We start from the raw sequence: 17,571 nt of genomic DNA, 5'->3' as shown, positions 1-17,571 counted from the left end.
GTTGGTGGCTTGGGGTTATCCACAGGCCAACATTCTCATTTTATTGGGCGGGGGGCACTCTGGAGCCATTTGGGAGTGCACAACCGGAGCCAAGATTCCAAAGAAGAGGCATCAAAGACATTCTCTTTTTATTGGGCTGGGGGAGCGCGGGGGGCAGAGGCCTGTTGCCATTTGTGAGTAGACAACCGGAGCCAAGAAAGGGGCCATCAAAAGGACGCTGAACTACTCTTGCTGGAGCCACAATTGGCCAAGCCATCCACCGGTGAGGCAAATCGATACTTTTCGTCGAAGGGGATCTTACTCAAACTAGTATAGAGTCTTGCTCCTATCACCGTCTGGTGTTTGGAAGCGTCAATGGGCTTGTATTTTGTTTGCATCCTCAGAAGTGGGCACTCCCCCATTGCATTGATGTCCGCTATCCCTGCGGCTATAAACATTGCAGACCTGCTCACCATTGAACTGAAATCAAGTTGCTCTGCTAGTTCTGCTATTTTCCAAAAAGAGGAGCTTTCCTGGAGCCTGAGTCCACTGGTCATTCTCTGTCCCTGGCCATCTTGTGCGGGGGTCATTCAAATGCTCACCTTGGCTGTAGGTGTCCTTGGGGTCCTCAAATGTATTTGGAGTCGTTAGAGTTCTTCCTGCAGCTTCAGCCACGTAGTGTTCCATTCCCAAAACGTTGCCAATGGGGACCAGCCAGCTAATTGCCAGATCAAGCTGTCGGTTGTCATCCGAAGAAGACTCTGCACCTATGACTCCTAGGCCTTCAACGACTGAACGGGTGGTGTGAGTCGTCTGGAATGACCTTAACTTTTCTGTGATTGTTATTTTGTTTGATCAGAGGTCGAGGGGCCTGGGTGTACCTGTCTGAAACCCTTCATGTTCCCCATTCATTCCTATGGGCGAAACCTCCACTCATGCACATTGTTGGACTCATGGGAAGGAGGATAGCACAGGGTCAATGCGTCTGTCTTGGAAGCAAGACAAGGCAGCGCAATACAGGCGGTCGAATCCTGATCCCGTGCTTATAAACCACTTGCTGGTATTAAGCGTTTTTATAAAAGAAGAATTATAATTATGGTAGCAGAGCCCGAGTATGGGCATCCTGTGTGGGGTCCCACCGTATGACTAGAATATGTTGCTGCCCCGTCACTGCTGGAAAACCTAACTTGTAGTAGGAAAGTATTGTACCGGCTTTAAGACTACCACTGCATCAAGCCCAGTTTCCCCTATGGGAGATCTGTGAAGAAAATTACAAAGGTTCCTGTAGTCTAAATTGAGGTACTTACCTTGAACATTGCTTAACTTTTGTTCATAGGATACAGTTCAGGCTATTGAAGCTTAGGACGGAAGTGTTGTTGTAAGATTTTGCAACGTCTTGTTTACCTCACTTTAGGTGATTGTAGCAGTATTACTGCTTAAACTGTGTGAATTGTAACGCATGTCTGTGTGTTCCATTTTGAATATCAAACGATTGTGTATATGTGTAAACGTTGCCCTGCTGTTTAGTGGGGGTGTCAGATCCTATTCTGGTGAGGGTTTCTGAGAAGCCAACTGTAAGCTGAAATCAGTTTACTCTTTAGCTCTAGGCATGAGTGTAATTTTAAGGGGGTGGGAGGGGCAGGGTGATTGTCCCCTCCCCTCCACCAGCACTCCACACCAACTTTTGTGGCACACTATTTTGTCCCACTCATTTGGCAGGGGCCCCTTTCATTTACACGTCATGTCCCCCCCTACATTTTCAGTAAAGTTACTCCACTTGCGCAAGACCAAACTTAGAGGCAATGCAAGTGAGTAGTTGGGCTAAGACGCTGGACCTGGCAGTCTTGGTGTGCAGTACAGTTAACAAGTGCAAAATATGTTTAAGAACAGGGGTCTGCACTGATGATTACACAAATGTACTTTTTATTAAGCAGAGTGTTGGGTAAGATTTTCATAGAAATGGTAAATCTTCCTGACCTGTGTCGACCCCAGAACTTTTTGCTTTACTAGTGGGATATTTTTCGTTAATACCTCTGTGAGTGGGAACCTTTTTCCACACCCACAGAATCTTTTACATCTTTTACTCTTTTTATGGGTGTAATTTTTTAGACTCTCATAGTCTTTTAAAAAAAAAATGTTTTTGCAATAAGTGCCTGTTGTTGCTGGGTTTCCCTCGGGGCTGCCCTTTTAACTTTCTTTGGCTAACCTAAGGGACAAGCTTACCTTCAATGGCTGGTGGCAGTGATACTTTGTATTAATTTGGTGCACCTTTACCAAGGACTGTGTTCACAGCTGCAGTAAAAGTACCCAAGGGTGCTCATTTTACCAAAACGGCCCCCATCTTTGTGTGATTTTTATCTTCGGAGGGAGTCCCCTGGACTCCCCGCCCACGCTTCAGTCTGACAGTGAAGGCAGGAAGCGAGGGAAGAGTCCAAAACTCCACAACCCTTTGTCTTCCTCCTTGCCTGAATGGGGACAGATCAGTGGAGGGGCTGGCTGTCCTGATTGGATAACCAGACTGCCCCGTGTTGTAAAATGCAAGGAGTGAATTCAGAAGCTGTGCTGTAGTTCCTGTTAAATACTGTGAGCCTGGAAGCTGAAGACTAGTCGACCACACCGAAACCGACGTGGATGATGAAGGAAAAGCGGCTAAAACGATTTCCAGCACCAGAGAGCCTGCTGTGTAACCAGAGCCTGCTGTAGCCCTTTCTTCTAATCGACCGGGGGACCTTGGGTTGCTGCAATACCCCAATACCCTTGGATCTCGAGCCACTGTGCGGTGCACAGTCTCCCGAATTCTGAAACAAACTTCGTGGGCATCCTGGTGGATCTCCAGAGACACAAATAGAATCCGAAAAGTCCCCTCAACAGAATGCTGTAATGACGAGAATTCAACCGAGGCTTTCTGTCTTCTGTGCTCCTTGAAAAGGCGCCAAATCTGCAGAACCGCATTCAGCTGCGAAGAAAACCTTGCCTAGAGCATTCTCCATTGATCCCTGCTGCAAAGTTCCTTCTGAGGTCTTGTTTTCAGTCACCAAGACAAGGAATCCACTGACCGGGTATTTGGCTGCAGATCCTGAAGTCGTCCTGCTGCAAAATCTTCAATGCTGAGGTACTGTGTTGGCTTGGGTATGTACTTACCCTAAGTCTCTTAGGGCTTCGGTGTAGCTGTGAGGTGTTTTCGGTGATGGGGAGGCCTCTCATCCAGTGCACCCAGTCCCACTGCTACAATCCTGCTAGGGTGTCTTCTATGTAGCCCCTGGACCCTCTTTTAACCCTAAAGTAAATTACTCACCTGTTTGCCCAGTCTGCCTAAGGAATTCTGACTTTGCTACTTAAAAAAAAATGTTTTTATTGGTTTACAAAAGGAAGAAAGAAAAGACCCACGCAGTGGCCACAACAACATAAACCTTTAACATTATTGCATCATCTTAACACGTTTACCCTAACACATTCCATAGATTCCTTCTTCCTAGATTTAATAAAAAGGAGATACAGGAAGCACATAATCATTATCATTAATCCTTTTCACTCAATTCACTCTTCATCTTCAAGACTCTTTCGATAATTTTCAATACCGTAATCACTAAGATAGTCTTTTCTCTCATGAGTACCCAAGCCTGCTAATCATTTGGACTCAGAGTAGGTTTATCCACTCCATAATCGGCTAGATAGAATGTTCTGATTTCTTTTAGGGAGTCACAGGCAGTTACCCAGTGGCACAACGTCTCCACAGTATCTTTACCCTGACAAAAGCTTCATTAGTCATTTTTGATGCCTGGCATTTTCCGGGCCCACAGAACTTCTCCCGTGGCTAGAGTATTTAGTCTGCACCGAAGAAGCGTGTCATGATAGTGCTGGGACTGAAAATGCTGCAGGTATCTTGGGAGTGAATTTAAACCTTTCTTTTCAACAGTTCTTGAGCAGCTCAGTTTTACTTGATCATCTTGTTCCAGCGTACTTATCCAATCTAATTCTTGCAATTTCCACTTTACCTTAGATGGATTAGCAGCTAGATCATTCACACTAATATCATTCTGTTCTAAGATCTTTTCCACCTTCAATCTCCACTGAGTTACATATTTATCTTGACCTTCTTTAGTGGGATCTAAGACCGTAAAAGGGGCTAAGGCTATTTCATACATGCACTTCCTATATAAGGCAATTGACTTCCACAATACCAGGGTTTCTAGGGATTGTAGCTTCAGCTCTTGTCTAATGGTACCCATTGATGCAGCATTGGGGAGTCTCAATGTCCGCCAGAAGTAGCCCTGTAGTTTCTCCCATATTTCCCAAGGCCTCAGATCCATATGTTAGGACTTGTGCAATTTTCTGTTTATAGAAGGAAAGAATGGGGATCATCGTATATCACCTAAACTTCCTATGGAAGGCTCTTCCTTGATTAGTTAGTGTACTCAATCTAGATCTTAGATGTATGTAATGCCCCTGGTCATTCACATTTCTATTTATAACTATACCCAAATAGGTCATGGTTTTCACCACTTCAAGTGGCTCGGTATCCACTCTCCATGTAAATCTCTCAATTTTCTTCTTGTGGGCCGATTTCATTATCAGTACCTTGGATTTTGCGACATTCATCCTCATGCCATTCTCCCTCAAATAGGAACTAGCGACATTAATTCTGCACTGAAGGCCAATAGATGTTAGGTCTAAAAGACAAAATCATCAGTAAATAATATCCAGGGCACTGCTACACTATTGATTTTTGGGGAAAGCGGTAACCTCCCTCTGTGAGTCACCTAAGTCTGCAACATACAAGCAGAAAAGGAGGGGGGCCAGGGCACACCCTTGTTTCAGGCCCTGGTAAGTAGAAATATTTTGTGATAAGTAGCCTTTCCCTGAGTCGAATTTTAACCGAGGTATTTGTATAGAGCAACTCTATGGCTTCTACCGGGTCCTTAGGGGAGTCCCAGAGCTTCTCCCTGATAGATCTCGAACAGGCGTTCGATGGAGTTAAAAATGCTAAGTATAGGCACGTTCCTGTTTCTAATGCCCTCTCTTTTAAGATATTAATAATGAAGAGTTTAGAGTGGTGCCTACCCCTTTGACAAAGCCAGTTTGTCTCGGGTCGAGGATACCACTCTTCTCAGCCCATGAGTGAAGATCTCTTAACAGGATGGTCGCAAATAGTTTCCCTGTGGAGTGTAGGAGGGCGATAGGGTGGTAGTTTTTTTTTTTGGCACCACCCCATCTCCTTTTTTAAAGATGGGAACTATATTTGCCTCTCTCCAAGATGTTGGGATCTTTTTGTTAGCCATGATCTGGGCAAATAAACTATTAGAAATGTACTCCATTGGCTTCTATTTTCTTTTTTTTTATTCCTGGTTGGATAGACCGTCGGGTCCCTCAGCTCGAGATGAACTCAGATTGTTTATCATCCCCTCAGTGTCCAGCTCGTCAAAGGCAAATTTCCAAGTTCGGAGCTGCAGCTCTTCCACCTTACTTGCTACCCACCCTGGGCCTGCAAACAGGGTTGTGTGATAAGCCACCCCATCCATTTCTGACACCATGCTGACAATATTACCAGGTCGAAAGGAGCCACCGTTGTTGATCAGCTCCCATAAATTTATAGTGCTTTTAGCACAGGCCACTTTTAGCATATGTTCTTCGTTGTTCTGGGCTCTCACAACCCTAGTGCCAATACACCAGTTTTTATACTGTTGTTTAACTAGCCGAATTTCCTCCTTTCTTTTAACCTGTCTCCCTCTTTATTTATCTGCCTAATGGACTTCCACAACAGTTGTCTCTTCTTTACCAAAGCCTGATTGTAGTTATGTTTCTGGCCCCCATGACCTTTAGTTTTCCCCGCACCTTGTTGGCCTTGTAGGCCTTGTAGGAAGAATACCCTGGTACTCCACCCACGAAGGATCAGCTACAGCCGAATCTATGTATCGACTGGCAATCATCGTCACATCACGCAGTTTTAATCGTAGGCGATTGCCTTCCCGCTTCTAGTTCCACCGCACCCAATTTTCTTTTCTCACTTTTGCTCCCATATTGTCTCTGATGGAGATAGCCTACAGATAATGGTATGTTACTTGCCATTTATATAGCGCTCTATATATCATTGGTATGACCTCAAAGCGCTAGTAGGTTGAACGCCCTCGGGGGACCGCAGTTCAGGTCAGTTTAGAGAGGTGGTGTCTTAGGGTGCACCTGTTTGTGTGCAGCTGATGTAATAGCTGTATGGTAGCTGCATCCTAGCGTTAGGTGTGGTGTTGAAGACTCTTTTTGAAATGTGGGCAGTCTGATGGGTGGACATCCAGACTGGGATTGGCTGCATTAGACCTGAAGGAGGCTTATGTGGGCAACTAGGCCGGAATGTCATCGGATAGCTACGTTTTATATGGGTGTTGAGGTATTCATGAGGTAGTGTTCGTATGTGAACAGCTAGGCCGAATTTGTCAAGGGTATAGCTGTGTTCTAGTTGAACGATGGTGTATAGTAGAGAGAAGGCGTAATGATTTGATACATGATGGTTCATCTTATTGACACACAGTGACAGTGGGCTGGGTTTACGGTGACAGAAGGGAGCATACGGATATATAGTAACCGCATAGGGATAAGAAAGCAGAGTGCACAGTGATACACGGACACAGTGGGCACACATGATGACGAGAGGGATGTGTAATACTTTGGGACACATAGCGACAGAATAGGTTTGAATCCTTTCCTGTTGCTACAATTAGTCACTGCCACTTCCTTTCTTTAAATTGATTTCCCCCACTCCAATAACATTCTTCAAGAAAGAAAAATCTCCCTATATGTATATACCATTCTTGGCTCTAAAAGAAAATGTTCTTCATCTTGAGATCCTCATACTAACCACTACTATAGACCAGTCCATTATTTCTCCCTTCATGATTATCCCTTATTTTATTAATCTGGTTAATGGTTTTAATTGCAAGTTTATGGGCATAATTTTTTTAAGTGGGGTTGGATCCCATTCTCTGTGAAAGATCTCAATTCACAAGCTGCATAAATGTTAGAATGGGAGATCCTTCCGCTAGTTATTAAAATCTTTTCTCCCACTCTTATTGTATAACTATAACCTGTTTGCGTCTGCAAGTAACTGCCCAAACTACAGTGTTGATTTCTACAAGCAGAAATATCACATTGCATCTCCAATAAGTGTGCCATCTATAGAATATTATTTGCATGCATTATCCACTATTTTAATCAAAATGAAGTTAATAGGGGAGCTTTGTAGAGGAAATATGGTCTTATACTGGGCAGTTAGTGATTCTAGGTAGCTCATGCAACAAACAAGTGTTTAGTAGCTGTAAATTATGCCGACCCAAGTCTAGAAATAATGGGAGTAGATTACTAGCTTAAATTAGAAAAACATTACTCCTTTTGGCCCTATAAGTCATGTCTAAAAATGCCTCTACCACACAGAGTGGGGACAACAAGACAAGTCTCAGCACGGCTTGCACCTCATCTAGTGAAGGGTCATGCAACTTCTCAAAACCAGGCCCTGGAAACTGCATGCTAGACCTTCACTATGCATCATATTGTATAGTGTGGGTTGTGCATACATGCTGGTGGCATTATGCCTGAATGCCTTGTTCCATGCTGGTCACTGAAGCAGCATATTGTGCATGTCTGATGGCTACCTAAGCCTCTCAAGGCACTTCGAACACCAGCCCATCAGACGTGTCTACTGGCAAATGTGGGTGTACAGTCTAAGGGCTGGTAAGAAGGGTTGCTATCTCTTTACAACCAAGTACTGGCGTTGCTGCTGCTTGCACTATACCATCTGTGGGAAGTTTGTGCTGCTGCTAGGGCTGACTGCTTTCTATGCGAGGCATTTTCACTACTGTGACTGTAGTTGTGTCAGTGAACTATGACTGAGGAGTATGAGAATAGATGGTGCAGCAGGTCAAGGTGTGCCCGTCAAACATTGTTGATGCCTTCACTGTATGGTTGTGGGTGGTAACTATGTTGCAGCCAGTTTGTAATGCCCACTCTTGTGCTATACTTACTCAATTTTGAACAAACATGATCACTTATGTGCAGTGTTCCCGTTATTTTAGGTTTCCCCCATCAGTAAGGCTGCAGTTTTTCCAGCTGCTCACATGTTCTTTTGGGACTCAGTTTATTGTGCCTTTTTTGGGTGGGTGGGTGCATTGTTTGCCCAAGGTACTGTGCAGCTGATATTCCTCATAGCCAAACCGCCCTCCCCGCCCCCCAAAGGAGCTTCTGGAATGCAGGTATGGGAGGTGTAGTGTCAAGACTGGAAGAGGTCAACAAATGTGCTGCATTTAACCCAACAGCAGTGGGTACCCAATATCTTACTTTACTAAAACTTCATTGAAGATACAGTGCTGTACTTCTAAATGTATGAGGATCCTTCTGAGAATGGCTTGCTTAGTTCCATCAGAGGTTACAACTTTGAGAAGCTAATAGCGTGTACAGTCCACCCATAAAAAGGGCAACTCACGATATTGCATACCCAGTCTTAACTGTCTCTGACCAGCAACAAATGCCAGTATCCACAAAAGGCACTGTCAAACACACCCACCCACTTATTTTAGGCAACCCAAGTATTAAACTCCCTGAAATAGCTTTGTAAATGCACGCACTGTTGCTCACAAACCCACCATAAACAAAGATGTATGCAACCAAAATATCTAAAAGTTTGATGGCCGTAGGGTTGCCGAGAAGACCAAGCATGCTGGGTAAAACTTCATGCCTTTTTTTTTTTTTTTTTTTTTCACCTTCCATATCTAATTAAGAAGCTTCTTTCATAAGCCACTTGTCTGGTGGGTTTCTGAAAAAAGAAAAACCAAACTAGTGACTTTTTGCCACACTTATGTCACAAAACGCATGACTGCCCGTAAACCTGCATTGCCCTGGTTGGAGAGCCCAACAAATCACCCACATTTCCATAAATTAAAGTCCGGGATCCAGCCATAATTCGGTAAAATCCACTGCAAGACCTGTAGTGTGTGGGCTCTTGGAGAGAAGGCAAAACACTTTTTTTTAAATGACTTTACCCAGTGTTTGCAGTCGACCTCTTCATCTGCATCCCACTTCCGGGTGAGGAAAGGGTGTTTTTTACTAATGATTTCACCTTCAAAGAAAGTGGTGTGGGTTGGGTATTCCTACAAAGAAAAAGAAAGCACACAGCTCTGTAAAGTCATGATCGCTAAACTCCTGCGGCAAGATAGTAAAAGACTCCACCTACTCTCTTAGGTTTCCAGAGACGAAACAATAGTTGATAGACGATTCCTGCTCCCCGCGTTTCCATGTGCAATTCCCTAGCATATAGCCCAGTGTTTGGCCATTAAGCATGAGCATGTGCCTTGGTCCCATGTTACTCATCCATTCCCACTCTCTTGCATTCCATTCACTCTTTCAATGGATACCCCTTCCTACTCAGTAGTTTAATATTTAGGTCACCACAAATAATTATTTTTGCATCATCCCTTTCCCACATCGCTTCGTCAATCGCTTTTCCAATCGACTCCACTAGCTTAATTTCCTTATTCATGTTGACTCGCCAATAGATATTGATCATAATCGACGAAGTATGCTGAGCCTGTCTCATTTGTTCCAATAAGATAACCTGTACATGTGGGTTGGCACATTCAGCTTTTATGATGATCCAGCCCGAATCCAATTTAACAAGAGTTGGGAGACCGGCATAAGGGCGGCCAGTTAGCCCCTTGGGTCGCTGGGTTTAAGAAGGCAGCATATCCATCACATAGGTGCATGCCCTCAGCCAAGTCTCCTGGAAACACAGCACATCAAATCTCTCTAGATCCGAGATCCTTTCTGAAAAGAGCAACCGGAACACCCTTGTGTTCCAGGAGGCGATCCTTAGTGGCCCCCACAAGCCCCTGGCATGGATCAATTCTCCCTGAGCACTGCTCAGAGCAACCGCTAGCCAGCCCCATCACTCTCCCTCAGCAAATGGCACATCTTTTTCCATTCTTTTTCATGTCTCCCCTTTTTTCCTGATTATTGTATATTTTAGGGTTCTCAGGTTTTCTTTTATGGGCAAAGAGTCTTTCCTCAATGGTGCTCACTTTCCCTCAAGGGTTTTTAGTTGGGGCCGCCTTTGATGTTTCCCTCAAAATCGTTGCTTCTCTCCAATTGGCTCTCATCTGTTCCTGATAATCACTTATCTCGTAGCCCAATGGGAGGAATTTATCCTTCAGAGATAAGATCAGATCTTTCTTAGATTGCGCAGCCAAATGAAGTATGACCCAATCAGTCCTTTTGTCTAGGACAAATTCCACAATACTGATGTCTCTCGTGAATATCTGATGCGCTGGTATAATACAATTCAGCAGTCATAGGGAGTTTCTTCTGTTAAGCACTGGTGTATTCGAACCACCAACAATTATCTCCAAATATATTTTAAAGCTTGGTCTGAGGGGGCCCTAGGTTGTTTCCTTATCAGCTTTATCAGATTTCACGGGGGGAGCTCTTATTTTCACCTTAGGTTTCAGGCTTCTGCCAACCTCCTCCACCCTAGCCTTAATGGATTATTTCGCAAAAATCCCCTTTCTCCTCTCGTCCATTGTTCTGAATGGTCTCAGCTCTTGTTGTGATTCTATGGCTTGGAGATTATCACTCGATCTTTTCATTTCCTTCTGGAATGGTTTTATTTATTCATTGCCTCCAACTGGCTCTCAATTTTCGCCCACTCTGAGTTACTGACCTCTTTCCACATCTCTTCTTCTTTGACTTTTTTGATTTCTTCTAGAAGGTTGCTGAGGTCTACTTCAGATATCTCTAACACTTCCTCCGGTGCCACGTCACACGGCCTCACCGGTTTAGTAATCTGGTCCCCCCCCACCCTCCTCCAATGGTCAGTTCTTTCTGAGCTCTTTTTGATTCTGGTCTATTGTCACTCTGGGAGTAGACCGTAGATTTCTTAAGAACGCTCTTGAACCGTTTGATTTTCACTTTCAAGCTGGAGGCATGTTCTTGGATTTCTTTATACTTTGCCGGCTTTTCTTGGTAATATTAGGCAAGGTTAATCTAGTTTCTGCTGCTTTCGAAGGTTTAAACATAGAGAAGATATTTCCTTCCTTTGGAATCGTTCGGGCACTTGTTTTTCTGGAATCTGCATAGTATGCTCTAGTAGGCTCTCTAGGTCCAGATATATCTTGAGCTACTACAAGGCCATCAGCTTCCATACCGCTTGGACTCTATAGTGCCTTGATCTGGGCCCTCACCCATTCACCATCCAATAACAGCGCCTCCATTATAGCTGTTTTGTCCGTTGTTTCCCTCCTAGCCAGGTCGCAAAGGTGATTTTGCCAGTTTGCCAAGACTTCCGCCTCTTTGTCCATTCTGGCTTCCATACCCATCAGCTTATTGGATATTGCCAAGATCATGTTAGATTGGTCCTGGAGGCTAGTTGTTATCGCCTCATATAACTTTGTAAAAGGCAAGAGCGACGTTGCTAGTGAGTCCATCATGAGCTGTTGGAGCTGGGCCCACTCCTCTGTTCTCAAACGGGGTTCTCTCTTCCATCTATCTTTTCTTACATAATCAGATTGTTGGTGAGGTGAACCAGAAGAATGTGTATAAGAACTCTGAGAAATTCGAGTGCGACTCCCCTCAAATACTGAGTCCACCTCCCGATCGCCCATCGAGCTACTATTCCGAAGCCTTTCCTCTAGAAACTCCTCCTCATACTCCATTTTGAGTGATCTTTGAGGGGCCTGCACCGAGATCTTCTCTGAAAGAGGGCTTTTTCTCACTTCCTTGTTTTCTGATTGTTGTGAAGCAGATTTATATTCCACAGGACGTTTTGTGTTGCCCGCACGTGGGTTTTGATGGTTCCTTTCTGCGGCTTCAAATTCCACCCTCAGTTCCTCTTGTTTTAATGATTCGTCTAAAATGCACACTCGCTCAGTTACACAAGATAGAGTCAAGCGTTTTTGTTGCACACTTTTTATAGTAAGGTCCGAGAGTTCCTTTATCAAATGGGCCGCCAGGCCTGCATTTAGCCCCACTTCTAGGGGTCTAAGATCTTTGCTTGTACCTGCATTGCCCACATCCAACAGTAATTGCCCATGACTCATTGCGGCTGTAGCATTTGATTTTTGATTTTTCACAAAGCAGGACTTTTCCCTTATTTTTTCCTGATTTACACTTCTGCTCGACCCGCTGCTGGAATTTAAATTGGACCCATGATAGTCCTCTAGCATATTGACCCCTTCCTTCAACTCATCAGAGGATCCCAACACATGTTTGGTAGTATGATTCCTTTCATCAACGCTGATTGCGCTGCCAGTCACTTGCAGTTCCATCCTTTTTCCACCATCTGTGGCATCCAACCCGTTTTTAAAAGAGGTTTGGCCCACTCTTTTTGTTGCTATTGGGGCACTGGTAGCATTCCCCCTGCCTCTCTCCTCAGCATTTACTAGAGTCAACCATACCAGCATCTCCAACAGGACTTTCCAAGAACTCTTTCTCCCCCCGATGTCCAAACTTCCAGCCTCAGTCACCTTGGGCACACTCGCCCCCCACCTTACCTGTAGGCATGTTCTTGTTCCGCGGGGGGCTCGATGACTTAAGCATTCTTTCCCACACTCCACCCGGCCAACTCCTACTTGACTCCTACTTCGCTTCACAGTCTGGTTTTGAAGACACGCCAGCGGGCGGAGCGGGGCTCGGGGCTTCCTTGAGGCTGTATCAGATGAGGAAATGGCCGCTGCCATGGTTACTGCTTTAAATGGAGGGGAGGTGCGCCTGGAGGCGAAGCCGTTGAGGGATAGCCGGGAGAAAAGGCTGTGCTCCCTCTGTGCAGCTCTCCGCTGTTCGACGTCGCTGGTTGCGGTTGCTTCTACCCGCACCCCTGCCCAAGGTAAGGGTTCTGCAGCTTCCCTATTGCCCACTGCATCTGCCATTATTATAGCCCCTGAGGTGGCTAACGCCAAGTACCCCAATCGCCATACCCCTGCAACAACGCCCCTAAGAATTGAGCGCCTCCGATTGCGCACCTGTATGCCCATCCTTGTTCCATTATCCCACGCTTGATATCCAGGAATGCGCGCCTAGGAGCCAGAGGCACGCGGTCCTTACCAGCATTCTACCAGATCTCTGCACTCCTCCACCCGTTGCAATGATACCTGCACCACCCCAGTACTGCACTGACATCCGTTAGCCCTCTCCTCACCTTTGAAGCAGCTCGCCTCTGCGCCCTGCCGTCCATCAAGGCCCACCTTGAGAAAACTAAAAAACACTAGTGCACTGTGTTACTGAGGTGCATTTGAGAAACTACAGCAACATTGCTATGCTATGGGACAAACACACATGAAGAGACACAAAAAGAGACACCGTAATCATTCAAATCGAAACATAATACACTTTATTCATGCCTTGCATTGCATGATGAAACCACTGCAAATTACTACATAAGCAAGCAAATCAGCACTTCTCTAAGCATAGGTGCAACTAGCGCAGCTCCTCCAGGCTTCTCCTAGCAATGCTCTCAGACCAGATGAGCCTAACCTACTACATCCCTAGCATCATAGCAAAACCCCTACTAGCATTTAGCATTTCTGTCCCTACACAGCTCTCTAACCCCTGCTGCGACCACTCCCTTCCCTACTAGCTCTCTCGAACAGCAGTTCCCCAACCATACACTCATGACTCCCCTTCTCCTGCTGCCATCTCTAATGTAGAGCTAATGCTGTCTCCCTCATGCAGCCTACTCAACCCTGGCACCAACTTTGTGGAACTTACTGCCTCCCCACATTAGACACAGCAAATGCTACATGGCTGACCTCAGGCCTGACCATATCGAACACAACTACCTGGAGCCTTTGCCAGGTTTGAAACCTAAATCGTAGTGGCACCCCTGTATTTGACTGAATGTATTCATCACCAGGAATTCTGTGCGCTCTGAGGCCTAGTTATCTATCACCATTAATCAGGGCTGATTGTGCTAGACGTGTAACCCAAGCACCAATAACGCTCATGAGCTTGATCAAGGCTATGCAATTATGCACTACGCAATCAAAGACAGCACCTGCCTGCTAGGCCGATGCACCTGGAAATCCAAGAGCAGAACTATATAACGGGGGCCGTCTAGCAGTTATTCTGCTAATCACACCTACCAGTGAATTTTGATAGCAGAACTATCTACCAGTCATCTATTTAGCAGAACTAGCAATCCAAATGCTAATAGCACTTATGATCTTGATCATTGCCCTGCAAATATGCACTATGCTATCAGACCAGGAAATGCCCTTGCTTGCTAATCCCACACATCTGGAAATCCCTGAAGAGAATGATATAGCAAGGAACATTCTAGCATGTATTCTTTATTCTTTGCTAATGACGAATATCTGGGAATGTCCTAGTAGAACTACCCATCAGGGATTCCATTTAGCAGAACTGCTGACCGAGGACATCCCTAGCACCGTGAGGTTTGGGACAGATCTGCTGATTGCTACCAGTCAGTCTTCGCCATAACAATCTGATCCAACAAGAAACCAGGATATACTACCCCCTCGACAGGCACTGGAAGCTCAACAGGAACATTGTCCTGTGAGAAACCTGAGGGTCTTCTCCAAAGTAGACCTCGAGAACCCCTTATTCATGTGGACAGGGAAGGGCTGGTGCTATCAGATCCCAACCCTGGGTGTGGATGAGTGAGGGAGGATCACCAGGGTTATTCTTGGGGTTTGGGGGGAATGCCTCAGGTGAGGCGCTGTATTATGCCGGAGAAAGGGACAATCAACCTCCCTTCCACCTAAGAATCTCCCTTATGCAAGTCCAACGACCTCTCCATATTTGGTAAATCCCATTGGAACGCAAACCCTGGTATGTTCGAAAAATACAATTCCCAGAATTCCTGTTTTCGACCTGAATGCTCCCAATCATTCTTTTCCGCGTCACTTTGATTATTCTTTTCCGAACACCCAGTCTATCTTGACTAAACACGATCGTTCCCATAATTCCCCTCGTTCCGTTAATGACCAAAATCCCGGTCATTCCTGTCTGTTTCACAAACCCCATCAATCTCACCCTTCTGAGTTTATCAAAAACACTGGTACAAGGATTGTAATTCCATATCGCACCTTATCCCCATCCTACCACGTAGGACAATAGGATACACTAACCCCTCCCCTTTCCGACACAAACACTGTTTTACTCCATGAAAGACAACGGACTAATACCAAAACGGTTTACCTGACATGCCCCGATACAAGGGTCAGTTAAAGTTACGCAATTGACCAGAACCTCAAACACCTGATGGCCCTTTCCTTTCCCCACAGGGATAAAAGTTGGTGCACGAGAGCACAATATGAGCAAGGCAGACAGCACGACGAAAGAGCCATCCAAGCACAGCAGTTCAAGAGGTGGAGAAAGGCAGCGAGAACTGAAGGGTGACAAGCAGACAAGCGGCCGTGCCCTCTCCGACCCAGACCCTCGAAGCCTCCATGGAAAGAAACGTAAGGCCGCAAACAATAGCCAGAGTGTGTTGCAGCAGATGTCGACGGTACATGGAGCATGCCTACGCTGATAAGCAGGACAGAGAGAGATGACTGCTACCATGGTACAGTCCTTGACTCCAGATACAAGTAAAGCCAAGTGGTTCATCACAGCCGGTGAGTCGAGGGGAGAACCGATAAAAAACCGAAGTGTTGAATGAAAGTGGCAAAAAAAGGAAAACCAGCTGTAGAGGGGTCCGGCGCCACATGGGTGCTCACTCGAGAGACTCTGGTTGATACCGTGTTTGTTGAACTACCTAGGAGAGCCGCAAGAAAAAGGTCAAAGTGGTCATAGAGAGGTCTAGCAATAACCCCAGTACAGTCGAAGGTCTTTGGCCTGCATGTAATTGGAAAGCTAAGGGAGGCGTATCCCGCATAGTGAATTACAGAGAAGGAATTGTGTGAAAGGAAAGGAAAGAATTGGCATGCGTGAACCTGATGGAGGGATGCTGATAGAACAGGGCGAAGCCTGAAGTTCCAATGAACATTGTGTTGACGAAAGTGAACCCGGGAGAGGGGTGTCAACAGTGAACTGTTTAAAAAAGACATTAAGATTTGTTAAAACGAAAGATTACATTTTCTTTGCATACAAGCCATAGTGAACCAAACAGAGGGAGGCTGATATTTGAGTGGGGTCTGAGCCCAGAGGCCCAGGGTGAAGCATGATCACCCAAAGGCAATCAGAAAGGAACTTTGTTTATTATTTTAAACATATCAGGCCCTCGGAAGCAGGAAATTAAAGGTCCTGATATAGCTAAGAACTGTTGTGAATCAGAGCCCGGAAGAGTGGATCGAAGGTGTGAAAAGTCATCACCCAACGTAAATTTGGAAAGACATTTTTTGTTTTGTTATTTTTGGAATCCATCAGGTCCTCAGAGGCAAGAAACTTTTTTTAGAAAAGAGACTTAACCACTGAAGGTCCCGATAGCTGAAGCAGAACTGTAGTCTTGCGCTGGGAAAGCTCGAGCGAGTCCTGCCTTGTCCCGTGTTCAAAACGTGGCGAAGTGAGGCCCCCCGGCTAACACATCCTGACTTATCATTTATGAACACTTCTTTCTTTCTTGTGAACCCTATCCCACACTCTTTTTGTATTTAGTTGCAAGGATTGGCTATAGTTTATATTTTTTTAGAATACAGGCCCTTTTTATTTGACAAGATGCCACTATGACTGTTAGGGAGAATTCTCAGAAATGTGCTAATTCCCTCCACCATAGAGACCCCCCAGCAACTTTGCTGGATTTTAAGGACTTGATTTTTTTTAACTTGGTGAGAGAGACCCTTTTTCCCACTCTCTCGTATTTTAATGTGATTTTTGAACTCTGTGTTACTTTTGATAATTGAGTCTGACAAACCCCATAGGCATCATCTTTTACGTTGTCACACTGCACCTTCAGTGCAGTGGCACAGGGAAGTCTTTCAGATTTCCAAAAGGTTTAAATACCTTCTCTTGGATAAACTACTGTTTCCAATAGCAGTAAAGTGAAATTAACTTTACTTACATTTGTTACTTTCTAGACCCAGCACACACTGTCTTACAATAGGGTGCAGGAGGGGTTACTTAGTATCCTTTGTCTAGCTTCTCATGTAACATTTTTATGTTCCCCTTTCCTCACTGAATGGCTGGTGGCAGTGGTTTACTTTTAACTACCATGGTGTGCATTTACCGCGGGCTGCGCTTGCAGCTGCAGTAAAGCACCCAAGTGTGCCATATTTGTCAAAATGGCCCTGGTCTTCTTTTTTTCGCCATTTCTTGTTGGAAAGGTCCTTCTTGAGATTTACTCTGCGCACCAAACCAGGTTTGGTCCCTTTGTTTGTTTTGCCTTTGGCGGGTTTCACGAGTGAAGCCTGCCTCTGGCTCCAGTGTGTCTGGTGGGGGGCAGGGAGTGAGGGAGGTTCCCAAAACTCCCTGCTTAGTCTCCCAGGAGACCCAAATGCACTCTGTAGTGATTGGCCGGCTGACTGTATGGCAAGGACGGCCACCTTGCTGGGTGACTGACAGCTAGGCTGAAATGAATGGGAGAAACTTGAATAGAAGGCGAGGCTTTTGTCTTGGAAGGCAGAGTCGACCACTGGATGAAGGAACCGAAGAAGAACTTGAAGAGGA

The 17,571-nt window shown here is 45.3% G+C and overlaps 1 protein-coding gene across 1 annotated transcript in view; it reads left to right on the top strand.

Annotated features, from left to right (window-relative positions):
* NOL11 (nucleolar protein 11) overlaps positions 1-17,571 on the top strand; it is a 331,146-nt gene that overhangs the window by 131,712 nt on the left and 181,863 nt on the right. The window lies entirely within an intron of this gene.

Source organism: Ambystoma mexicanum, chromosome 3q (assembly GCF_040938575.1).
Source record: "Ambystoma mexicanum isolate Mex_15411 chromosome 3q, UKY_AmexF1_1, whole genome shotgun sequence".
Taxonomy (NCBI): Eukaryota; Metazoa; Chordata; class Amphibia; order Caudata; family Ambystomatidae; genus Ambystoma; species Ambystoma mexicanum.
This window is presented reverse-complemented; position numbering and strand designations above follow the sequence as displayed.